Source organism: Rhinopithecus bieti, unplaced genomic scaffold (assembly GCF_001698545.2).
Source record: "Rhinopithecus bieti isolate Rb0 unplaced genomic scaffold, ASM169854v2 scaffold_7414, whole genome shotgun sequence".
Classification (NCBI taxonomy): Eukaryota; Metazoa; Chordata; class Mammalia; order Primates; family Cercopithecidae; genus Rhinopithecus; species Rhinopithecus bieti.
The window spans coordinates 2,270,174-2,288,709 of NW_016806087.1; the positions used below are offsets into that span (position 1 = coordinate 2,270,174).

An 18,536-nucleotide genomic window follows, 5' to 3' on the forward strand; every position below is an offset into this window, starting at 1 on the left:
TATGTAAAAATTCTACATACATGTTTGTTAATTGTTTTAAAAGAGAGAGTGCTTTCAGAGGATCCAGAAACATTCCTGGCCTCACCTCTCTCTTTCATTTCTCAAGCTCCTGAATCAATGATTAGCTCTCAGGCCAGATCCCCTGGAAAGCGCATCAAAGGGAGAGTGAACAGAATGGCTTATCTCTCCCAAGGAGGCTGCCTCATTAGTGTCACAGCCCCTCTGCCACCGGAAAGCCTGGATCTGGGCCAGGGCCACAAAGGCTAACAAACTCCCTTCATGTCGGCAGAGAGCAAAGAGTTGGGGTCCATCTGGGCCCCTCTCCCCAACCCACTAGGGGCAGGATCCCACCCACAGAACCCCCAGGCGCACAGCTGCATATCCTCAGGGGAAAGCTGCCCTCCCCTGCCACCTTACTGATAGTCTTCACTTCACCAAGACAGAACTTTCCCAATCCTGTGCAATGCCTGAGTGGTACATTGTATTCTGTGAGAATAGCGCCCCCACCCCCAGAGTTGTACAACAAGACCTCCATGAATCAAAGCCAATGGCTGGCTGCTTCCTCTAGCCCTGCATAGCCCAGGCACATCTGAAAGGAGTGAGAAGTGTTTTGAGGGCTCTCCCTGTCTCTTCCTGCACCTCTTTCTTGTGATCCCAGGTAGGCACCTGCTCTGAATCTTGCTCTTCCTCAGTTGCAGTCCCAGGCAGAAGGAGATCAGAGTCGAATGAGTGGTCCTTCTGCCATCCTGCCCTGACCTCCACCTTGCCACTCTCATTAGACTGGGCATTCCTGGTATGTGGTGCTCAATGTTTGTTGAATGAATGAATAAGTAAGACTCTGCTAAGATCTCTGCCAATAATAACCACAGAGATAGTTACATTATTTTAATGGAAGTTTCTTTAAAACCAAGATGATTACAAGAGCCAAAGGACTGACAACTCTACCGATGGCATGCCTAGAAGAGACCCTAGAGAAAGGAACCTTTCCAATCCTTTTCAGATGATGCCAAGCAGGCAACCGCCTCCCCCAGATGCTTGCGCCAGCCGCCTGTGGAAGGTTCGGGTAGCCTGGACTGCAGCTCTTCTAGGCAGCTTTCCAGTTGTATTCCCTGGCATAATTGTTAGGTATCTGGAGCCTATAACTTCAACACCTAGGTCTTAAGAAACATGTGGCCAAGCACAGTGGCTCATGCCTGTAATCCCAACCCTTTGGGAGGCCAAGATAGGAGGATCACTTAAGGCCAAGAGTTTGAGACCAGCCTGGAGAACATAGTGAGACCCCATCTCTATAAAAAATTAGAGGCCGGGAGTGGTGGCTTACACCTGTAATCCCAGCACTTTGGGAGGCCGAGGCGGGCAGATCACCTGAGGTCAGAGTTCGAGACCAGCCTGACCAACATGGAGAAACCCCATCTCTACTAAAAATATAAAAGTAGCCGGGTATGGTGGCGCATGCCTGTCATCACAGCTACTCGGGAGGCTGAGGCAGGGAATCATTTGAACCCAGGAGGTGGAGGTTGCAGTGGGCCGAGACCATGCCACTGCACTCCAGCCTAAGTGATAGAGTGAGAGTCCATCTAAAAAAAAAAGAAAAAATTAGAAAATTAGCTGGTGGCTTGCACCTGTAGTCCCAGCTATTTAGAAGGCTAAGGCAGCAGGATTGTTTGAGTTGAAGTAATGCAGCAAGCTTTGACTGTCCCACTGCACTACAGCCTGGGCAACAGAGTGATACACTGTCTCTAAAAAAGAAAGACAAAAAAGCAACATGGCCTGGGTTATCTGGGCAACACATTCCACACATCCTAGAGGACACTTACCTCCTGATAATCAAAATGGGCAATTCCGTGTTTCATATTTCTGAGTGCCTGTCAACAGCACACCATTACACAGCAGAGCAGGGACTAGAGTAAGGCATAGGAGGCATTCAATGTGGGTGCAAAATTTTTTTTTTTTTGAGATGGAGTCTCGCTCTGTCCCCCAAGCTGGAGTGCAGTGGCGCCATCTCGGCTCACTGCAACCTCTGCCTCCCAGGTTCAAGCCGATTCTCCTGCCTCAGCCTCCCAAGTAGCTGGGATTACAGGTGCGTGCCACCACAGCCGGCTGATATTTGTATTTTTAGCAGAGACAGGTTTCTCTGTGTTGGCTAGGCTGGTCCTGAACTCCTGACCTCAGGTGATCCACCCACCTCGGCCTCCCAAAGTGCTGAGATTACAGGTGTGAGCCACCATGCTGGGCCCATGGGTGCAAAATTTAAGGGGCCGCCAAAAAACTCAGTAAACAAGATACATACTTTAGTGCAGTTCTTTTAAAATTTTTGATGTTTTGTTCATCATGGATAATTTTGTATTAATTTTATTTTTTAAATGATTGCCTTTTTTGTTTATCATGGTTACTGAGTTTTTGGCACCCACTGGACTTTGTACGCTGATCGAGTACCTCCTTCATCTCAGTCTAGTCTCAGTTTCTAAAGAGCAGAGTGCACTCATCTCAGCTCCGATCTCCAACCAGTGCTGGCTTGTGAGAACTGGCTTGAAGAAGATTGATAGGTTGATGATTGGGCTGGAGCATAGAGTAGCTGGAGATCCTGTCTACCTCTTTCAGAAAGCCACGAAAACAGATAGGCAGGGGGCCAAGTCTATTGTTCCAAAGTTTCCACAGGCCTTGAACGGCCCTTGGGCTTTGCGGTCTGGTGATCAGAGCCGTAAAGGTTTCTAAACAATCAGAGGCCTTTGATATGGTTGCCAACACCCACATTTTCCATTCTGGGAACAATGCCATCAAGGGCCACAGCCTCAGTCCCCCACCTAAGTGAGGAAGTGTCAGCTGGTTGCTGGTGGGAGCAGGTCCTGTGAGGGCAAGGGTCAGAAGGACAGAGGAGTCCTCTTAACCTGGCTGCTCGCCTTTTCCCTCTGGTCGCCTCACCCTTTTGCGTGTTCAAAACCTGTGCTCATCTTATCTCGCCCATTCCTCTTGGCTAAAGCCAGCACACATCCTGTTCCTCTCAATGGGAGAGCTATCCTGGCAATTGCATTTAAAGGTTTTCTTGCATTGGTTCAGAATTTGCCCTGGCTCTGCCCTTATTTCCTGATCCCAGTGTAGTTTCTTTATTCAGGTGTACAAAAGAGTGAGCTATTTTGTTATGGAGGCAGAGAGAAACAACCTCAGGTTCCCCTAACAATGCCTTTAGAACTCTCTTCTGAATAACTGGGGCATCAAATTCATCAACAAAATCCCTTTGGGAGATACACCATCTGGGGACCCCCTTGAAGGTAGGTATCTGGGCTAATTTGACTGCTATTTTGCAGGAATGCAGGTGGGCAAAAGATAGTTTCCACTAGGGCAGAATGTTTTTTCCACTTTCTGTTCTTTGTTATTTTGCTTGCTTCCGGTGTGAAACCACTGAATTTCAGAATTAGATGAAACTTATAGTAAAGGTCTGCCACAAGGTCTTTGTCAACCCCATATCCTGGTGACCAAACTAGATTTCATGATGTCAATCATTTCAAAAACACAGGCTCTTCCAACAGTGTCAGCAAGCAGAAATCCTGTTCACAAACACTGTTCTAAATCGGTCTCTCTTTTTTTTTGAGACAGAGTCTCACTCTGTCACCCAGGCTGGAGTGCAGTGGCACAATCTTGGCTCACTGTAACCTCCACCTCCCAGGTTCAAGCGATTCTCCTGCCTCAGCCTCCCAAGTAGCTGGGATTACAGGTGCCTGCCACCACACCCAACTAATTTTAGCAGAGATGTTGTTTCACCATGTTGCCCAGGCTGGTCTCAAACTCCTGACCTCAGGTGATCTGCCCACCTCGGCCTCCCGAAGTGTTGGGATTACAGGTATGAGCCACTGCACCTGGCCAAATCAGTCTCTTAAGATTCTCTGAATCTCTTGAGATTTTAGCCCCTTAATGCTGACCTAATGGAGATGTGCTTCTTTTTTTTTTTTCCGTGAAAGTATTCAATTCAACTCCCACAACTCCCCAGGAATGACTAGTGGGTTTCTTTTCCCCTCCCCTCGTGTGGCCTTGTGAAGAAGCCAGGAAGTACTGCGAGCGAGCGGCAGGGCCTGGGGGAGCCCCTGTGGCCGACAGGAGGAGATCAGCCTTCACGGCACTCTCAGAAACGGAAGTGTGGGCGTGTGTTATGTTGCTGCAGCAACCAAAGGCAACCAAGCAGCAAACCTCAGATGACTGAGCTCAGCCCATTCAATGAGGGGGAGTTTTAGGTGGCGTGTGTTCCCCAGGGACTGGGCCTAGCTCAGTCGGGAAAAGTCAGCATCCAAAAGTCCTCAATGACGCAGAGGAAGCCAGGAGAAAACAGTCAATAGCTAGTCATCACTGATTTGTGGTCACAGGCGTTAGAACAGGAAAGATCTGCACAGATCAGCCCGTCTGACCCCTCGCTTTCCTGATAAAGGAACTAAAGTCCGGAAAGCACTTGCTCAGAGTCCTACTGCCAGTGGCTGTCAAAGCTAGAACCACCACCCTCATTGCCTTCTGTATACGTAGCTTTAACAGTTTGCAAACACTCTTATATGCTTTAATTTCATCTGATCCTGGACTGAGAGCAAATATTTGTATTTCAACCAAAAGGCCAAATGCTCAGTTTCCTCAGCTGAGAGGGTAATAAGAGTACTTTTCTAATGGAATTCTTTTTTTCTAATTTTCTGTATTTTTAGTAGAGACAGGGTCTCACTATGTTCCCCAGGATGGTCTCGAATTCCTGGCCTCAAGAGATCCTCCGAACTACACCTCTCAAAGTGCTAGGAATATAGGCATGAGCCATTGCTCCCTGTCCTCTAATGGAATTTTTGTTAGGATTAAATGAGTTAATCGTTTGGAGATCCAAGAGAACATAATAGAGGAAACCTCTCTTCCCTTCCCAAGTTCTGTGTAATTAAGAGCTGGGCAAGGAGAAATAAAAACAAATGGGATTGGCCAGGAGCAGTGGCTCACTCCTGTAATCCCAGAACTTTGGGAGGCCAAGGCAGGCAGATCACTTGAGGTCAGGAATTCAAGACCAGCCTGGACAACATGGAGAAACCCTGTCTCTACTGAAAATACAAAAATTAGCTGGGTGTGGTGGTGCACACCTGTAATCCCAGCTACTTGGAAGGCTGAGGCAGTAGAATTGCTTAAACCCAGGAAGCAGAGCTTGCAGTGAACCGAGATCGCCCCACTGCACTCCAGCCTGGGTGACAGAGCAAGACTCCATCACAAAAAAAGAAAAAAAAAAAAAAAGCAAATGGGATCAAAATATCAACTTTATCACTGATACATTTTATATAGGAGTCCGTAGCTTACATTTGTGGGTGAGTGAATGCCAGAATTAGGCAGGGTACCCATGCAGGCTCAGGCATGCCTCCCAGTTGGAAACTGTCCCTGTAAACAGTGGAGCCTGGGAGAGCAGAGCCTAAAGCATGCTCTGGAGGAGGATGGCTGCCAAGAGGACAGAGATGGGCTGAGCTATGCATCTCCAGTTCCTCCCCAGGCTCACCATTGAGAAGTTGCTCCTCTTTCTGTACCATCCTCTTTGCCACCACCATCACCCTCCTGGGCAGGAGTGAGTCAAAGAGCAGGGAGATAGGTCGGAAATCTCTTCCATGTGGAAGAGAAGCTTCTTCCACATGGAAGGAAACATAAGGGATGAGGAAGAACCTTTTTCCCTTCTAATAAATACATGTAAAGCACTTAGTACCTGGCGCAATAGTAAATGCTCAATAGAAGTTAGTGATTACGGGCTGGGCACAGTGGCTCACGCCTGTAATGCCAGCACTTTGGGAGGCCAATATGGGAGGATCACCTGAGGTCAGAAGTTTGAGGCCAGCATGACCAACATGGCAAAATCCCATCTCTACTAAAATACAAAATTAGCTAGGCATGGTGGTGGGCACTGTAATCCCAGTTTCTCTGGAGGCTGAGGCAGGAGAATCACTTGAACCTGGGGGGTGGAGGTTGCAGTGAGCCGAGATTGTGCCACTGCACTCCAACCTGGGCAACAGAGACTCCGTCTCAAAAAAAAAAAAAAAGAAAAAAGAAGTTAGTGATTACTATTAATACTTGAGCTATAGCTTATTCATCATGCCAGAGACTTCTGTACCTCCATTGATGTGACTTCTCTAATCATGTCTGCTCTTATTAGATGTGTGACCTCGGGAATTTTACTGACCCTCTCTAAGCCTCAGTGTTCTCCTCTATACAATGGCTATCATGATGGTACTTATAATTGGGAAGACTACATGATTTAGTGTAAAGGGCTTAGCCTGGATGCCTTAGTGGAACCTAGTTAATATTTAATAAATGGTGACTATTGTTTGTTATAAAAGAACTTGGGAGTCCAGCACAAAATAAATGCAAAATTTGCAATCATGAAACATGATTTATTCAGAAGAGGCATGTCAGCTGGGCACAGAGGCTTACGCTTGTAATCCCAGCACTTCGGGAGACCAAGGTGAGTGGATTGCTTGAGGCCAGGAGTTTGAAGCCAGGCTGGCAAACATGATGAAACCCTGTCTCTACCAAAAATACAAAAATTAGCTGGGTGTGGTGGTGTGTACCTGTAATTCCAGCTACTCTGGAGGGTGAGGCATGAGAATCGCTTAAACCCAGGAGGCGGAGCTTGCAGTGAGCCGAGATCATGCCACTGCACTCCAGCCTGGGCGACAGAGCAAGACCCTGTCTCGGGGGGGTGGGAAAAATAGGCATGTAAAGGAAAGGCTGGTTATCAGAATTAGAGCAATTGCTTCCTTTGGAGACGCAATCTAGATACCTAGGTTTATGCCCAATTTTGCCCCTGAGAATGAAGCACCAGGAGTATTGCAAAATCATCTGGGCCTTTTCCCATCACTTTCCATAAAATGAGGAGAAACTCACAGTCTAGTGTTCACCTTGGGAAGATGGTGGTATTTTGGTATTTTTGAGGCTGTGAGGTCTTTGGGAAAGAATATCTAAGTGCTCTTTCATGTGTTGAACAAAAATGGCGGCCTCAGCCAATCACAGACACTAAGAGCCACTGTCTGAGCTCCAGGGGGATGGATACTGGTTTTGTCTCACCCACTGCTTCGTCTTCAGCACCTGGCACAACGTGTGGTACATAGTACACATTTATAAAATATTTGTTGAATACGTAAGTGAATGGAGCAGGTGCCTCAACTCACAGCAATGGTAAGATGCTGCCTAAGGAGATGTAGTCTCACTTCTTTTGTAGATCTAGGTAGGGCAAATCTATGGAATATGAAACTAGAGGTATTTGTATAATCGTTGACTGGCCTTCTTGGTGGAGGTTGGAGGTGGACCACAGGTTGCTGAATAGTAACCCACAGAAATGTCGATTGTTGCTTTTTTTTTTTTTTTCTTCAAAAGCCCCTCGATGCCTGTTATTTTGAATATGGGAGCTCGAGTTATTCATACTCTATTTCTCCTGCAAAGTGAGATAAGAAAAAATGAAAAATGTAATACCTTAACAATCAGGATAAGTTATAGAAATAGCCCACTTTGAGACGAGGATAGATGTAGACCCTGGCAGATTAATCAGATTTCATCCCAAAGTCTCAGACATGCAAGAACACTACATGCACACTTTATGTAATAGCAAAAGATTAGAAAAAATGCAAATGTCCACTTATAGAGGACATAGAGGACATCTACACAAGGAATATTGTGCAGCTTAAAAAGGAATGAGTAGTTCCATTTTGAAAATCAAAACAACATATGACCTATGGTGTATATTAAGTGAAAAAACCAAAGTGCGGAACGGTGTATAGAGTATGCTATCTAAGAAGGAGAAATACAACTACATATATGTATATACCTTTTTAAAAAAACTGGAGGCCAGGCATGGTAGCTCATGCCTGTAATCCCAGCACTTTGGGAGGCTGAGGTGGGTGGATCACCTGATGTCAGGAGTTCAAGACCAGCCTGGCCAACGTGGCAAGACCCCATCTCTACTAAAAATACAAAAATTAGCCAGGCTTGGTGTTGGGCACCTGTAATCCCAGCTACTTGGGAGGCTGAGGCACGAGAATCTCTCGAACCTGGGAGGTGGAGGTTGCAGTGAGCTGAGATTGTGGTAGGTGATAGAGTGAGACTCTGTCTCAAAAAATAAATAAATATATATTTAAAAAGTGGTTATAAGTCAAACCCCAGTAAAATAGTTATCTAGGAGATGGGGAAGAGAGTAGAAGGAAGAAAATAGAAGCTAGACTTGTCTTCCCTGAATGTGCCTCATTTTGTAGATTTAACATTGGAATCACGGATATGTTTGTTTGTTTGTTTTTTGAGAGTCTTGCTCTGTCGCCCAGGCTGGAGTGCAATGGTGCAATCTCAGCTCACTGCAACCTCTACCTCCCTGGTTCAACCAATTCTCTTGCCTCAGCCTTCCGAGTAGCTGGGACTACAGGCGCATGCCACCACGCCCGGCTAATTTTTTGTATTTTTAGTAGAGACGGGGTTTCACCATGTTAGGCAGGATGGTCTCAATTTCCTGACCTCATGATCCACCCGTCTCGGCCTCCCAAAGTGCTGGGATTACAGGCAAGAGCCATTGCGCCTGGCTGGATATGTTTTACATAATTATAAAACAAAATTTAATAAAGATGGACCGGGCACAGTGGCTCATGCGTATAATCTCAATACTTTGGGAGGCCGAGGCGGGTGGATCGCTTGAGCCCGGGAGCTCAAGACCAGCCTGGGCAAGATGGTGAAACCCCGTCTCTACAAAAAAATAAAAAATTTAACTGGGTGTAGTGGCAGGCGCCTGTACTCCCAGCTACTTGGGAAGCTGAAGTGAGGCCAGGAGGCAGAGGTTGCAGAGGTGGCTCCGTTGCACTCCAGCCTGGGCAACAGTTTATTTATTACAAATAAATTGTAATAAAGATAGGGGCAAAAAATAAATTCCTAAAAACTGAATGCAATTGAAACAAATAAATGTAATTGTGTATTGAATTAGTGATTTAATTTTACAGAGAGGAATTATTTTAAGTAACTTTAAAATACAGTAAGCTGACTATCTCTACTGTAATATAGCCTGAAGATGAATAGAAACAGTATATTAGTTTGCTGGGGCTGCCATAAGAAGCACCACACACTTGGTGGCTTAAACAACAGAAATTAGCTTCTGTACGGTTCCAGAGGTTAGGTGTCCAAGGTCAAGCTGTGGGCAGTATTGGTTTCTTCTGATGCCCATCTCCTCAGTATGTAGATGACTGCCTTCTCCCTGTGTCTTCCCTCTGTGCATGTCTGTGTCCTCATCTCTTCTTATAAAGACACTAGTCAGCTCACACCTGGAATCCCAGCACTTTGGGAGGGCGAGGTGGGTGGATCACAAGTTCAAGAGATTGAGATCATCCTGCCCAACCTGGTGAAACCCTGTCTCTACTAAAAATACAAAAATTAGCCAGGCATGATGGTGCATATCTGTAGTCCCAGATACTCAGGAGGCTGAGGCAGGAGAATCACTTGAACCCAGGAGGTGGAGGTTGCAATGAGCAACAGAGCAAGACTCCATCTCAAAAAAAAAAAAAAAAAGACAGTAGTCATGTTGAATTAGAGCCTACCATAGAGAGCTCATTGAACCTTCATTGCGTCTTTGAAGATCCTATCTCCAAATACAGTCACATTCTGAGATACTTCAACGTATTAATTTGGCAGGGGGCAGCAAGGGCAGGGAGGAGACACAGTTCAGCCTGTAACAAATGTCAAAGAAATCTAAAACTGCATTCTATGTTGTAGTTGTAATATTGACATTAGTGTGTGTACAGTTTGAGTTTTAGCCCCAACTAAGGTCCCAGACACCATGAAGTGTCCCGGATTCCCTTCCCAAATTCCTGACCCATAAAATTATGAGCAAAATTTAAAAGTTGCTTAAACTACTGAGTTTTTGGATAATTTGTTATGCAACAATGGTAAGCAGTGCAGCAACTCTTTTGCTCCCTCCCAAAAAAGGACCTTATTTGGGAACATGTTAAGGGAATCTGATACCACAGAAAAGTCAGAAGAAAATCAAAAAAATCTAAAATGTGGAAATCTCTACAGTACAAATGATCTGGCTTTTATAACAACAACAAGGGTGCAAGATGGAAAAAGAAAGGGAATTTTTAGGTTAAAGAGATGAGAGCCATATCATACAAATGCAAATTCGGCGTATGGGCTTTATTTGGATCCTGATTCAGAAAACAAAAACAAAAATACTCTTCATGAGACAGTTGGGAAAATTTGAATACTGACAGAATGTCTGTTCATATTTATGGTTCATTATTTTAGGTTTGAGAATGTTATTGTGGTTACGTTTTTTTGTTTTGTTTTGTTTTTTAAGAGTCCCTATCTCTTTAAGAGTGCTTAGTGTAGGCCAGACACAGTGGCTCACGCCTGTAATCCCAGGGCTTTGGGAGGCCGAGGCAAGCAGATGACGAGATCAGGAGTTCAAGACCATCCTGGCCAACACAGTGAAACCCTGTCTCTACTAAAAATACAAAAATTATCTGGGTGTGGTGGCACATGCCTGTAATCCCAGCTACTTGGGAGGCTGAGGCAGGTGAATCACTTGAACCAGGAAGTCGGAGGTTGCAGTGAGCCAAGATCGCACCATAGCACTCCAGCTTGGGTGACAGAGCAAGACTCCGTCTCAAAAAAAAGAGTGCTTAATGTTAAATCCCAGGCTACAGAAATGGATCAGTCATGGTGCTGCCTTCTTGAAGCACATGGTCAGTGGTGAAGAAAGCATGTACACAGATGAATCATAAGGAGAAAAAGATGTTAAGTGCCACAAAAATAAATAGGGAGTCTGCCTAGGACAAAGTTTCAATGAAGAGTTTATTTTTGCAAAATCCATTCCTACCCAACAATGACTTAGACACTCTCCTCAGTATCTACACCTGAGCTTCCCAGAGGCTAGCATGATATAGTTTGAACTTGTGTACAGAATATGACCTTAAGCTACTTGAAAAACTCCGTATTGTGATGGCTGCTGCTTTCCATTATAGAGTGGGGATGACTCTTTTTTTTTTTTTTTTTTGAGACAGAGTTTCACTCTTGTTGCCCAGGCTAGAGTGCAATGGCACGATCTCGGCTCACTGCAACCTCTGCCTCCCAGGTTCAAACAATTCTCCTGCCTCAGCCTCCCAAGTAGCTGGGATTATAGCCATGCACCCCCACGCCTGGCTAATTTTGTATTTTTAGTAGAGATGGGGTTTCTCCATGTTGAGGCTGGTCTCAAACTCCTGACCTCAGGTGATCCTCCCGCCTTGGCCTCCCAAAGCGCTGGGATTACAGGCGTGAGCCACTGCCCCCGGCCAACTTTATATATCTACCTAATGGCTGGTTGTATTCATCAACTTGGGCTTTCATAACAAAATACCGTAGACTGGGTGGCTTAAACAATAGACATTTATTTCTTACCGTTCTGGAGGCTGGGAAGTCCAAGATCAAAGAGCCCAGTGATTTGGTTCTGGGTATGGAGTCTCTTTCTGGCTTGTAGACACCACCTTCTTGCTGTATTCTCTCTTAGTGGAGAGAGAGCACTGGTCTCTCTTCCTCTTATAAGGGGACTAATTCCAATACCACGACTCCCCCACCATGACCTCATTAAAACCAAATTATCTCCCAAAGGCTCCATTTCCAAATACAGTCACATTGGGGTTAGGGATTCAACATATGGATTTTAGGTGGACACGATTCAGTCCATAACAATGGTCTACTTTAGCGTTACTGAAAGCAATGATCCAGAGACCCTCAACTGCATCAGAATCACTTGGTGTGCTTTTTTTTTTTTTTTTTCTGAGACAGAGTCTCACTCTTGTCACCCAGACTGGAGTGCAATGGCATAATCTCAGCTCACTGCGACCTCTGCCTCCCGGATTCAAGCGATTCTTCTGCCTCAGCCTCCCAAGTAGCTGGGATTACAGGTGCCTGCCATCACACCTGGCTAATTTTTGTGTTTTTGGTAGAGACAGGGTTTCACCATGTTGGCCAGGCTGGTCTTGAACTCCTGACCTCAGGTGATCCACCCACCTTGGCCTCCCAAAGTGGTGGGATTACAGGCATGAGCCACCATGCCACCCCATCTGGTGTGTTTTTTAAAAAATATCAATACTAGAAAATGTGTCCCAGATTCAGTAGGTTTGAGCTGAGCCCTGGCATCCGACAGCTGACTTTTTAAATAGTTCCCTGGTCGTTCTCTCTCTCTCTCTCTTTTTTTTTTTTTGGCAGGATCTCACCCCATCACCCAGGTTGGAGTGCAGTGGCACAATTATGGCTCACTGCAGCCTTGACCTTTCAGGCTCAGGTGATCCTCCAACCTCGGCCACCCTAGTAGCTGGGACTACCACACCTGGCTAATTTTTGTATTTTTTGTAGAGACGAGGTCTCACTATGTTGCCCTGGTTGGTCTTGAATTCTGCCTGCGGCAGCCTCCCAAAGTGCTGGGATTACAGGTGTGAGCCACCGAGCCCAGGCACTTTTTTTTTTTTTTTAATTTCAACATAACACTCCTGCTCTGTTGTCCAGACTGGAGTGCAGTGGCTATTCAGTGCACTACAGCCTCTAACTCCTGGGCTGGAGCCATCCTCCCACCTACTCCCAAGTAGCTGCGACTACAGGCACATGCCACTGTGCCCAGTCCCTTGTTTTTCTCTTGAGCATCTCAAGATGAGAGTCATTGAGGAATTGCTGGCCAGGACATTGTAGCAGGGAGGGGAGGGACTTCAAATAATCAAACATTTCACAAGATCCTCTAATTTCCACTTTCCAATTTTGATTTTGGGTTTATCTTGTATTTCTTTTGCTTTTGTGGTTCAAAGCCTCCTCACTCTGGGCCCCAGCAACCACCTTCTCTTTTGGGCAGATACTAATCCCTCTATTTATCATAATCTCCCATATCTGAATGTACTCACCATTTTGTAGTCATCTGAGCTAATCCAACTTGATACCTGCATTATTTTCTTTGGCTGGAGTACTTCAGAAAGCAGCATGAAGTTTTTGAAGTTTCTTCTTTTTTTTTTTCTTTCCAGTATGAGAAAATTCTTCTTCAACAAAGGACTGAAATATTTTCTTTTCTGGTCAATATATTCAACCTCATTTAACACCTTTGCATCCACCCAATAAAAAGAAAATTTCTAGATGTTCAAAGAATTACACAAATGGTTTCTTAGAATATAAACTCCCTATAAAACTGTGACATTGCTTTAGTTCATGAAAATGTGTAACACTTTCATGGTATTAATTTCTAAAAAGTTTCTGGGCCTAAGAATAGATATCAAGGTGCTACAATCAAGTATTGATAAGCTGCAAGTTGGTTTTGAAATTTGTTGGAAATTTTCTTTTTGCCCCTTGTCTGTTCTCTGCCTGCCTATTCGCTGCTCTGTGTAGCTTCCTTGCTTCAACCCACCAGCCAGCAGTGGATGAGTGCCCTCTGACCCTGTATTCTAGGTGCCATTGGGAATAGCAGGAAAGAAAAATGTACAATCATATCTTCCAGATTAAAATGCAGATGCAGGCCGGGCACAGTGGCTATCACACCTGCAATCCCAGCATTTTGGGGGGCCGAGGCAGGTGGATCACTTGAGGTCATGAGTTCAAGACCACCTTTGTCAATATGGTGAAACCCCATCTCTACAAAAAAATACAAAAATTAGCCAGGCATGGTGGCAAGTGCCTGTAATCCTAGCCACTTGGGAGGCTGAGGCAGGAGAATCACTTGAACCCAGGATGGGGAGGTTGCAATGAGCTGAGATCCCTCCACTGTACTCCAGCCTGGGCAACAGAGTGAGACTCTGTCTCAAAAAAAAAAAATTGAAACGCAGATGAGGAGATAAGGCTATCACAAGTGAGAGATTATAAAACAGTGTAAGGTGGTATGTACAGTGATTACTATGATCTAATTTTTTCCTCTATTAGAATCTATATTCATCTACTTGTTTATTTATTATTATTTTATTTATTTATTTTTTCTTTTGAGACAGAGTCTCACTCTGTCTCATCCAGGCTAGAGTGCAATGGTGCGATCTCAGCTCATTGCAACCTCTGCCTCCTGGGTTCAAGCGATTCTCATGCCTCAGCCTCCCAAGTAGCTGGGATTACAGGCACACACCACCAAAGCCAGCTAATTTTTGTATTTTTAGTAGAGATGAGGTTTCACCATGTTGGCCAGGCTGGTCTTGAACTCCTGACCTCAAGTGATCCACCCACCTTGGCCTCCCAAAATGCTGGGATTACAGGCATAAGCCACCACGTCCAGCCAATTTTTATTTTTATTTTTTTTTAGAGACAAATTCTCACCTGTCACCCAGGCAGTACAGTGGACGATCTTAGCTTACTGTCTCCTGGAACTCCTGGGCTCAAGTAATCCTCCTGCCTCAGCCTCCCAGTGCACTAGGATTACAGGCATGTACCACTGCACCCAGCAGCCCTACTAGTTTAATTGACTAGATAAACTGAAGGATTTGTTTTCTTCATTCCTCTTTGACCAAGCATGCGGCTACCCCAGAAAGTAATATGGCATTTTCTCATGGGACTCTAATTGGAGTACTTTATTGAGAGAGGATATAACTTCCAAGCAGTGGCTTGGAACAAGCCACTCTCAGGGACATTCTCCACCCTTTTCCTCCCTTTTCTCTCTCACTTCAGTCATTGCTATTACATAAACTCAGTCATTCTTTCTCCTCAAGCTCAAGTTTGCTTATCGGCAGTACCTTTTTCCAATGGGCTGGCCTGTAGTGAGCTTTGTCAGACATGCAGGTCCTCATATACTCACCAAAGGATCCTTCAGTTCTTATGTTACCTTTTTTTTTTTTTTTTTTTTTTGAGACAGGGTGTTACTCTGTTGCCCTGGCTGGAGTGCAGTGGTGCGATCACGGTTCACTGCAGCCTTGATTTCCTGGGCTCAGATGATTCTCCCAACGCATTCTCCTGAGTAGCTGGGATTACAGGTGCACACCACCATGCCCAGCTAATTTTTTTTCTTTCGGCATTTTTGTATTTTTGGTAGAAATGGGTTTTCACCACGTTTCCCTGTCACTCCAGGACTCAAGTGATCTCCCCACCTCAGCTTCCCAAAGTGCAGGGATTATAGGCATGAACCACCGTGCCTGGCCATGTTACATTTTTTTTAAAGCAACATTTGATAATTCTCAAACTTTGAGAAAGCAAAACCATAACCCAGCATCCAGAGAAAAGCAATTTGAAAGCTGGCTAATTAGTATTTTGTTTTAAATAGCTAGCTTGTCTTGCCATTTCAAGGCACTTGGTTTAATTTGTGGCACTTTCTTGCTTATAATTTACCAAGTACACCATATTGTAGGATAGCAAGATTTAGACTCTTGGTCCTTGGTTCAGGCTCTGATGTTGTGATCCCCCTAAAGTGCATGTTTGATTTTACACATTCTACACCCTTCTCTTAATCAAGATATGGAAACAAACAAAATGTCTATTTCATACTTATCATATCTACCTTTGGAAGAAAATTGCAAGGTATAAGAGAATTCCCTAAGAAACATATCTTAAAAGATACAACCGGACTCCAGAAAAGCTGCCACCTGGGTTGCTAGACTGAACTGTTCAACAGGCTCTCCATGTGATTCCAAATGCCTTGGCCGCCACACTCCTCTTAGGACCTCCTTTGATTGTAAGTCAAATTTACATGCAACCAGTATTTCTTTGTTACTGCTTAGCTGCTTTTCTGCTTATTCCATTAAGATGAGCAATGTGACCAGCTATCCTTGGGAAGTGAGTGCTTGGTTTGGTTATCTTGCTATCATGACAAAATCTAAACTTATTTCACCTTTATAAAAATCAGTCAGAACTATGTATTTTGGGGGAGGTCTTGCTATGTTGCTCAGGCTGGTCTTGAACTTCTGACCTCACGTGATCCTCCCACCTTGGCGTCCCAAAGTGTTGAGATTACAGGTGTACCCAGAGCCATGTATTGTATGATTCCACTTATATAAAATATCCAAAATAGGTAAATCCACAGAGACAGAAAGCAGATTAGTGGTTGGCTAGGGCCTGGGGAGTTTGGGCGGAAATGGGAACGACAGCTTTTGGAGATGAGGTTTCTTTTGGGGGTGATTAAAATGTTCTGAAGTTGTTTGTGCTGATGGTTGCACAATTTTGTGAAACCAAATGGTAAAAACCATTGAATTGTGCATTTTAAATGGATGAATTGTATGGAACGTGAATTATATCCCAATAAAGCTGTTATTTAAAAGAAAAAAGTCAGGAATTACTCAGGTGACATTGAGGAGGATGTGTACATGGCTTCTTTCCACGGAAGGAGACAAACCACTTTGTATTACTGAAGAGAAAGACTCTGGTCTCCCAGCCTTCTACTCTTACTATATACACAGTTTCTATTTTGGTCCTTTTTATAGCCTTCTTGTTATAGTTAGTGAGCAACAGTTAAGTCAAAAACCACAGTGAGGCCTTGGTTACAGCTTACCCTTGTTTTCAATCAACAAAAAATATGACTAATGTCACCATGGCTCAACTCAACCACACATGTGGATTCAGGAGGCTTTGGACTTGTGCTAGGGGCTGCTGGGGCTGGCCAGCTGGAAGGACAGCGGTTAGCGGAACTTAGACTCCAGGAAGAAGATGTTGGTGAAGCCTGGGAAAACGTCTTCCGCAAGCTGTGGGTGGAAAGTCGTGGTAGAAATAACCCTGAAGGAAAAGAGAGTTCTCTGGCTTGGCCCAAAGATACAGGCTGGGAATTAGTAAGAAGAGCAGATTTTGAGGCCAGCATTCCTCTAGCTAACTTCCAGCCCAGCGCCCCTCTTCCATCCTACCATTTCATACATGACCCCAAGGGAAGCCATATCAGGTCCCTAGAGTTGGGAGAAGAGAGACTCAGGGGGAACCTGTAATGAAGTGACTGTGGCAGAGGCAGGGTGAGGCTGAAGAGCACCAGAACACAAGACATTTCTCCCCTGTCACTTAGTAACAAGGGCCCTGTGATGGTTAATTTTATCTGTCAACTTGAGGGAGGGTGAGGCATAAGAATTGCTTGAGCCTGGGAGGTAGAGGTTGCAGTGAGCCAAGATTGTGCCACCGTACTCCAGCCTGGGCAACAAAGTGAGACTCCATCTCAAAAAATAAAATAAAATAAAATAAAATAAAATAAAATAATATAAACAAAATAAAATAAAATAGGCCGGGCATGGTGGTTCATGCCTGTAATCCCAGTACTTTGGGAGGCCAAGGTAGGGGGATCACTTGAGGTCGGGAATTTGAGACCAGCCTAGGCAACATGACGAAACCCCATCTCTACTAAAAATACAAGTTAGCCGGGCATGGTGGCACATGCCTGTAGTCCCAGCTACTCGGGAGGCTGAGGCAGGAGAATCGCTTGAACCCAGGAGGCGGGGGTTGCAGTGAGCCGAGATCACGCCACTGTACTCAGCCTGGGTGACAGAGTGCGACTTTGGCAAAAAAAAATTTTTAAATAAAATCTTATTTGTTAACTTGGCTGGGCCACAATGCCCAGATACTTGGTCAAACATTATTCTGGCCCCATTCAATTGATTGAAGGCCTGAATAGAACAAAAGGCTGACACGCACCCACTCCCCAACCCACACCTGAAGAGGAACTTCTGCAGCAGGCTGCCTTTGGACTTTGTTTGCAACATCAGTTCTTCAGGGTTCACTGGCAGACTGCCTTTGGACTTGAGCTGCAGTGCTTTCCTAAGGCCTCCCTGGTAAGATTTCGAACTTGCCAAGCCTTCACAATCACATCAGCCAATTCCTTAAGATAAATATTTTTATGTGTATATATACACACATCCTTTTGGTTCTCTCTGGGAGCCCTGCTAATATAAGCAGTATTTCTCTTTCTCCAGGATTAGTCGTTGGAACAGATTGTAAGTGCAGCTCTGACCTCACCAAAAGGAGACAGTAATACAGGGACAGGCGCTTTCTGGGTAGGAGCTGAGGCTTTAATGCAGTGACTTAGTAAAAACAGCCAATCAGACAGTCCTGTGAGAAACTCTCACAACGCCTTCAACTAGATAAGGGGTACTGGGAACTCACACTTCTAGGTATGCTCATGGCCGGTGTAGCTTTGGAGAAATATGGGTTTGCTACAATTCCAGAGCAGACATGAAAAAAAGCTCATCATCACTGGTCATCAGAGAAATGCAAATCAAAACCACAATGAGATACCATCTCACGCCAGTTAGGATGGAGATCATTAAAAAGTCAGGAAACAACAGGTGCTGAAGAGGATGTGGAGAAATAGGAACGCTTTTACACTGTTGGTGGGAGTGTAAATTAGTTCAACCATTGTGAAAGACCATGTGGCGATTCCTCAAGGATCCAGAACCAGAAATACCATTTGACCCAGCAATCCCATTACTGGGTATATACCCAAAGGATTATAAATCATTCTACTATAAAGACACATGTGGCTGGGCGTTGTGGCTCACACCTGTAATCCCAGCACTTTGGGAGGCTGAGGCAGGCAGATCACGAGGTCAAGAGTTTGAGACCAGCCTGACCAACATAGTGAAACCCGGTCTCTACTAAAATAGGAAAATTAGCTGGGCGTGGTG

The 18,536-nt window shown here is 44.9% G+C and overlaps 1 long non-coding RNA gene across 1 annotated transcript in view; it reads left to right on the plus strand.

Annotated features, from left to right (window-relative positions):
* Nucleotides 1-339: 339 nt before the first annotated feature.
* Nucleotides 340-18,536, plus strand: part of LOC108531303 (uncharacterized) — a 20,169-nt gene continuing 1,972 nt past the window's right edge. Inside the window, exon 1 of the long non-coding RNA XR_001886129.1 lies at nucleotides 340-658. This is a non-coding gene — a long non-coding RNA (uncharacterized LOC108531303). The remainder of the gene's footprint in view (nucleotides 659-18,536) is intronic.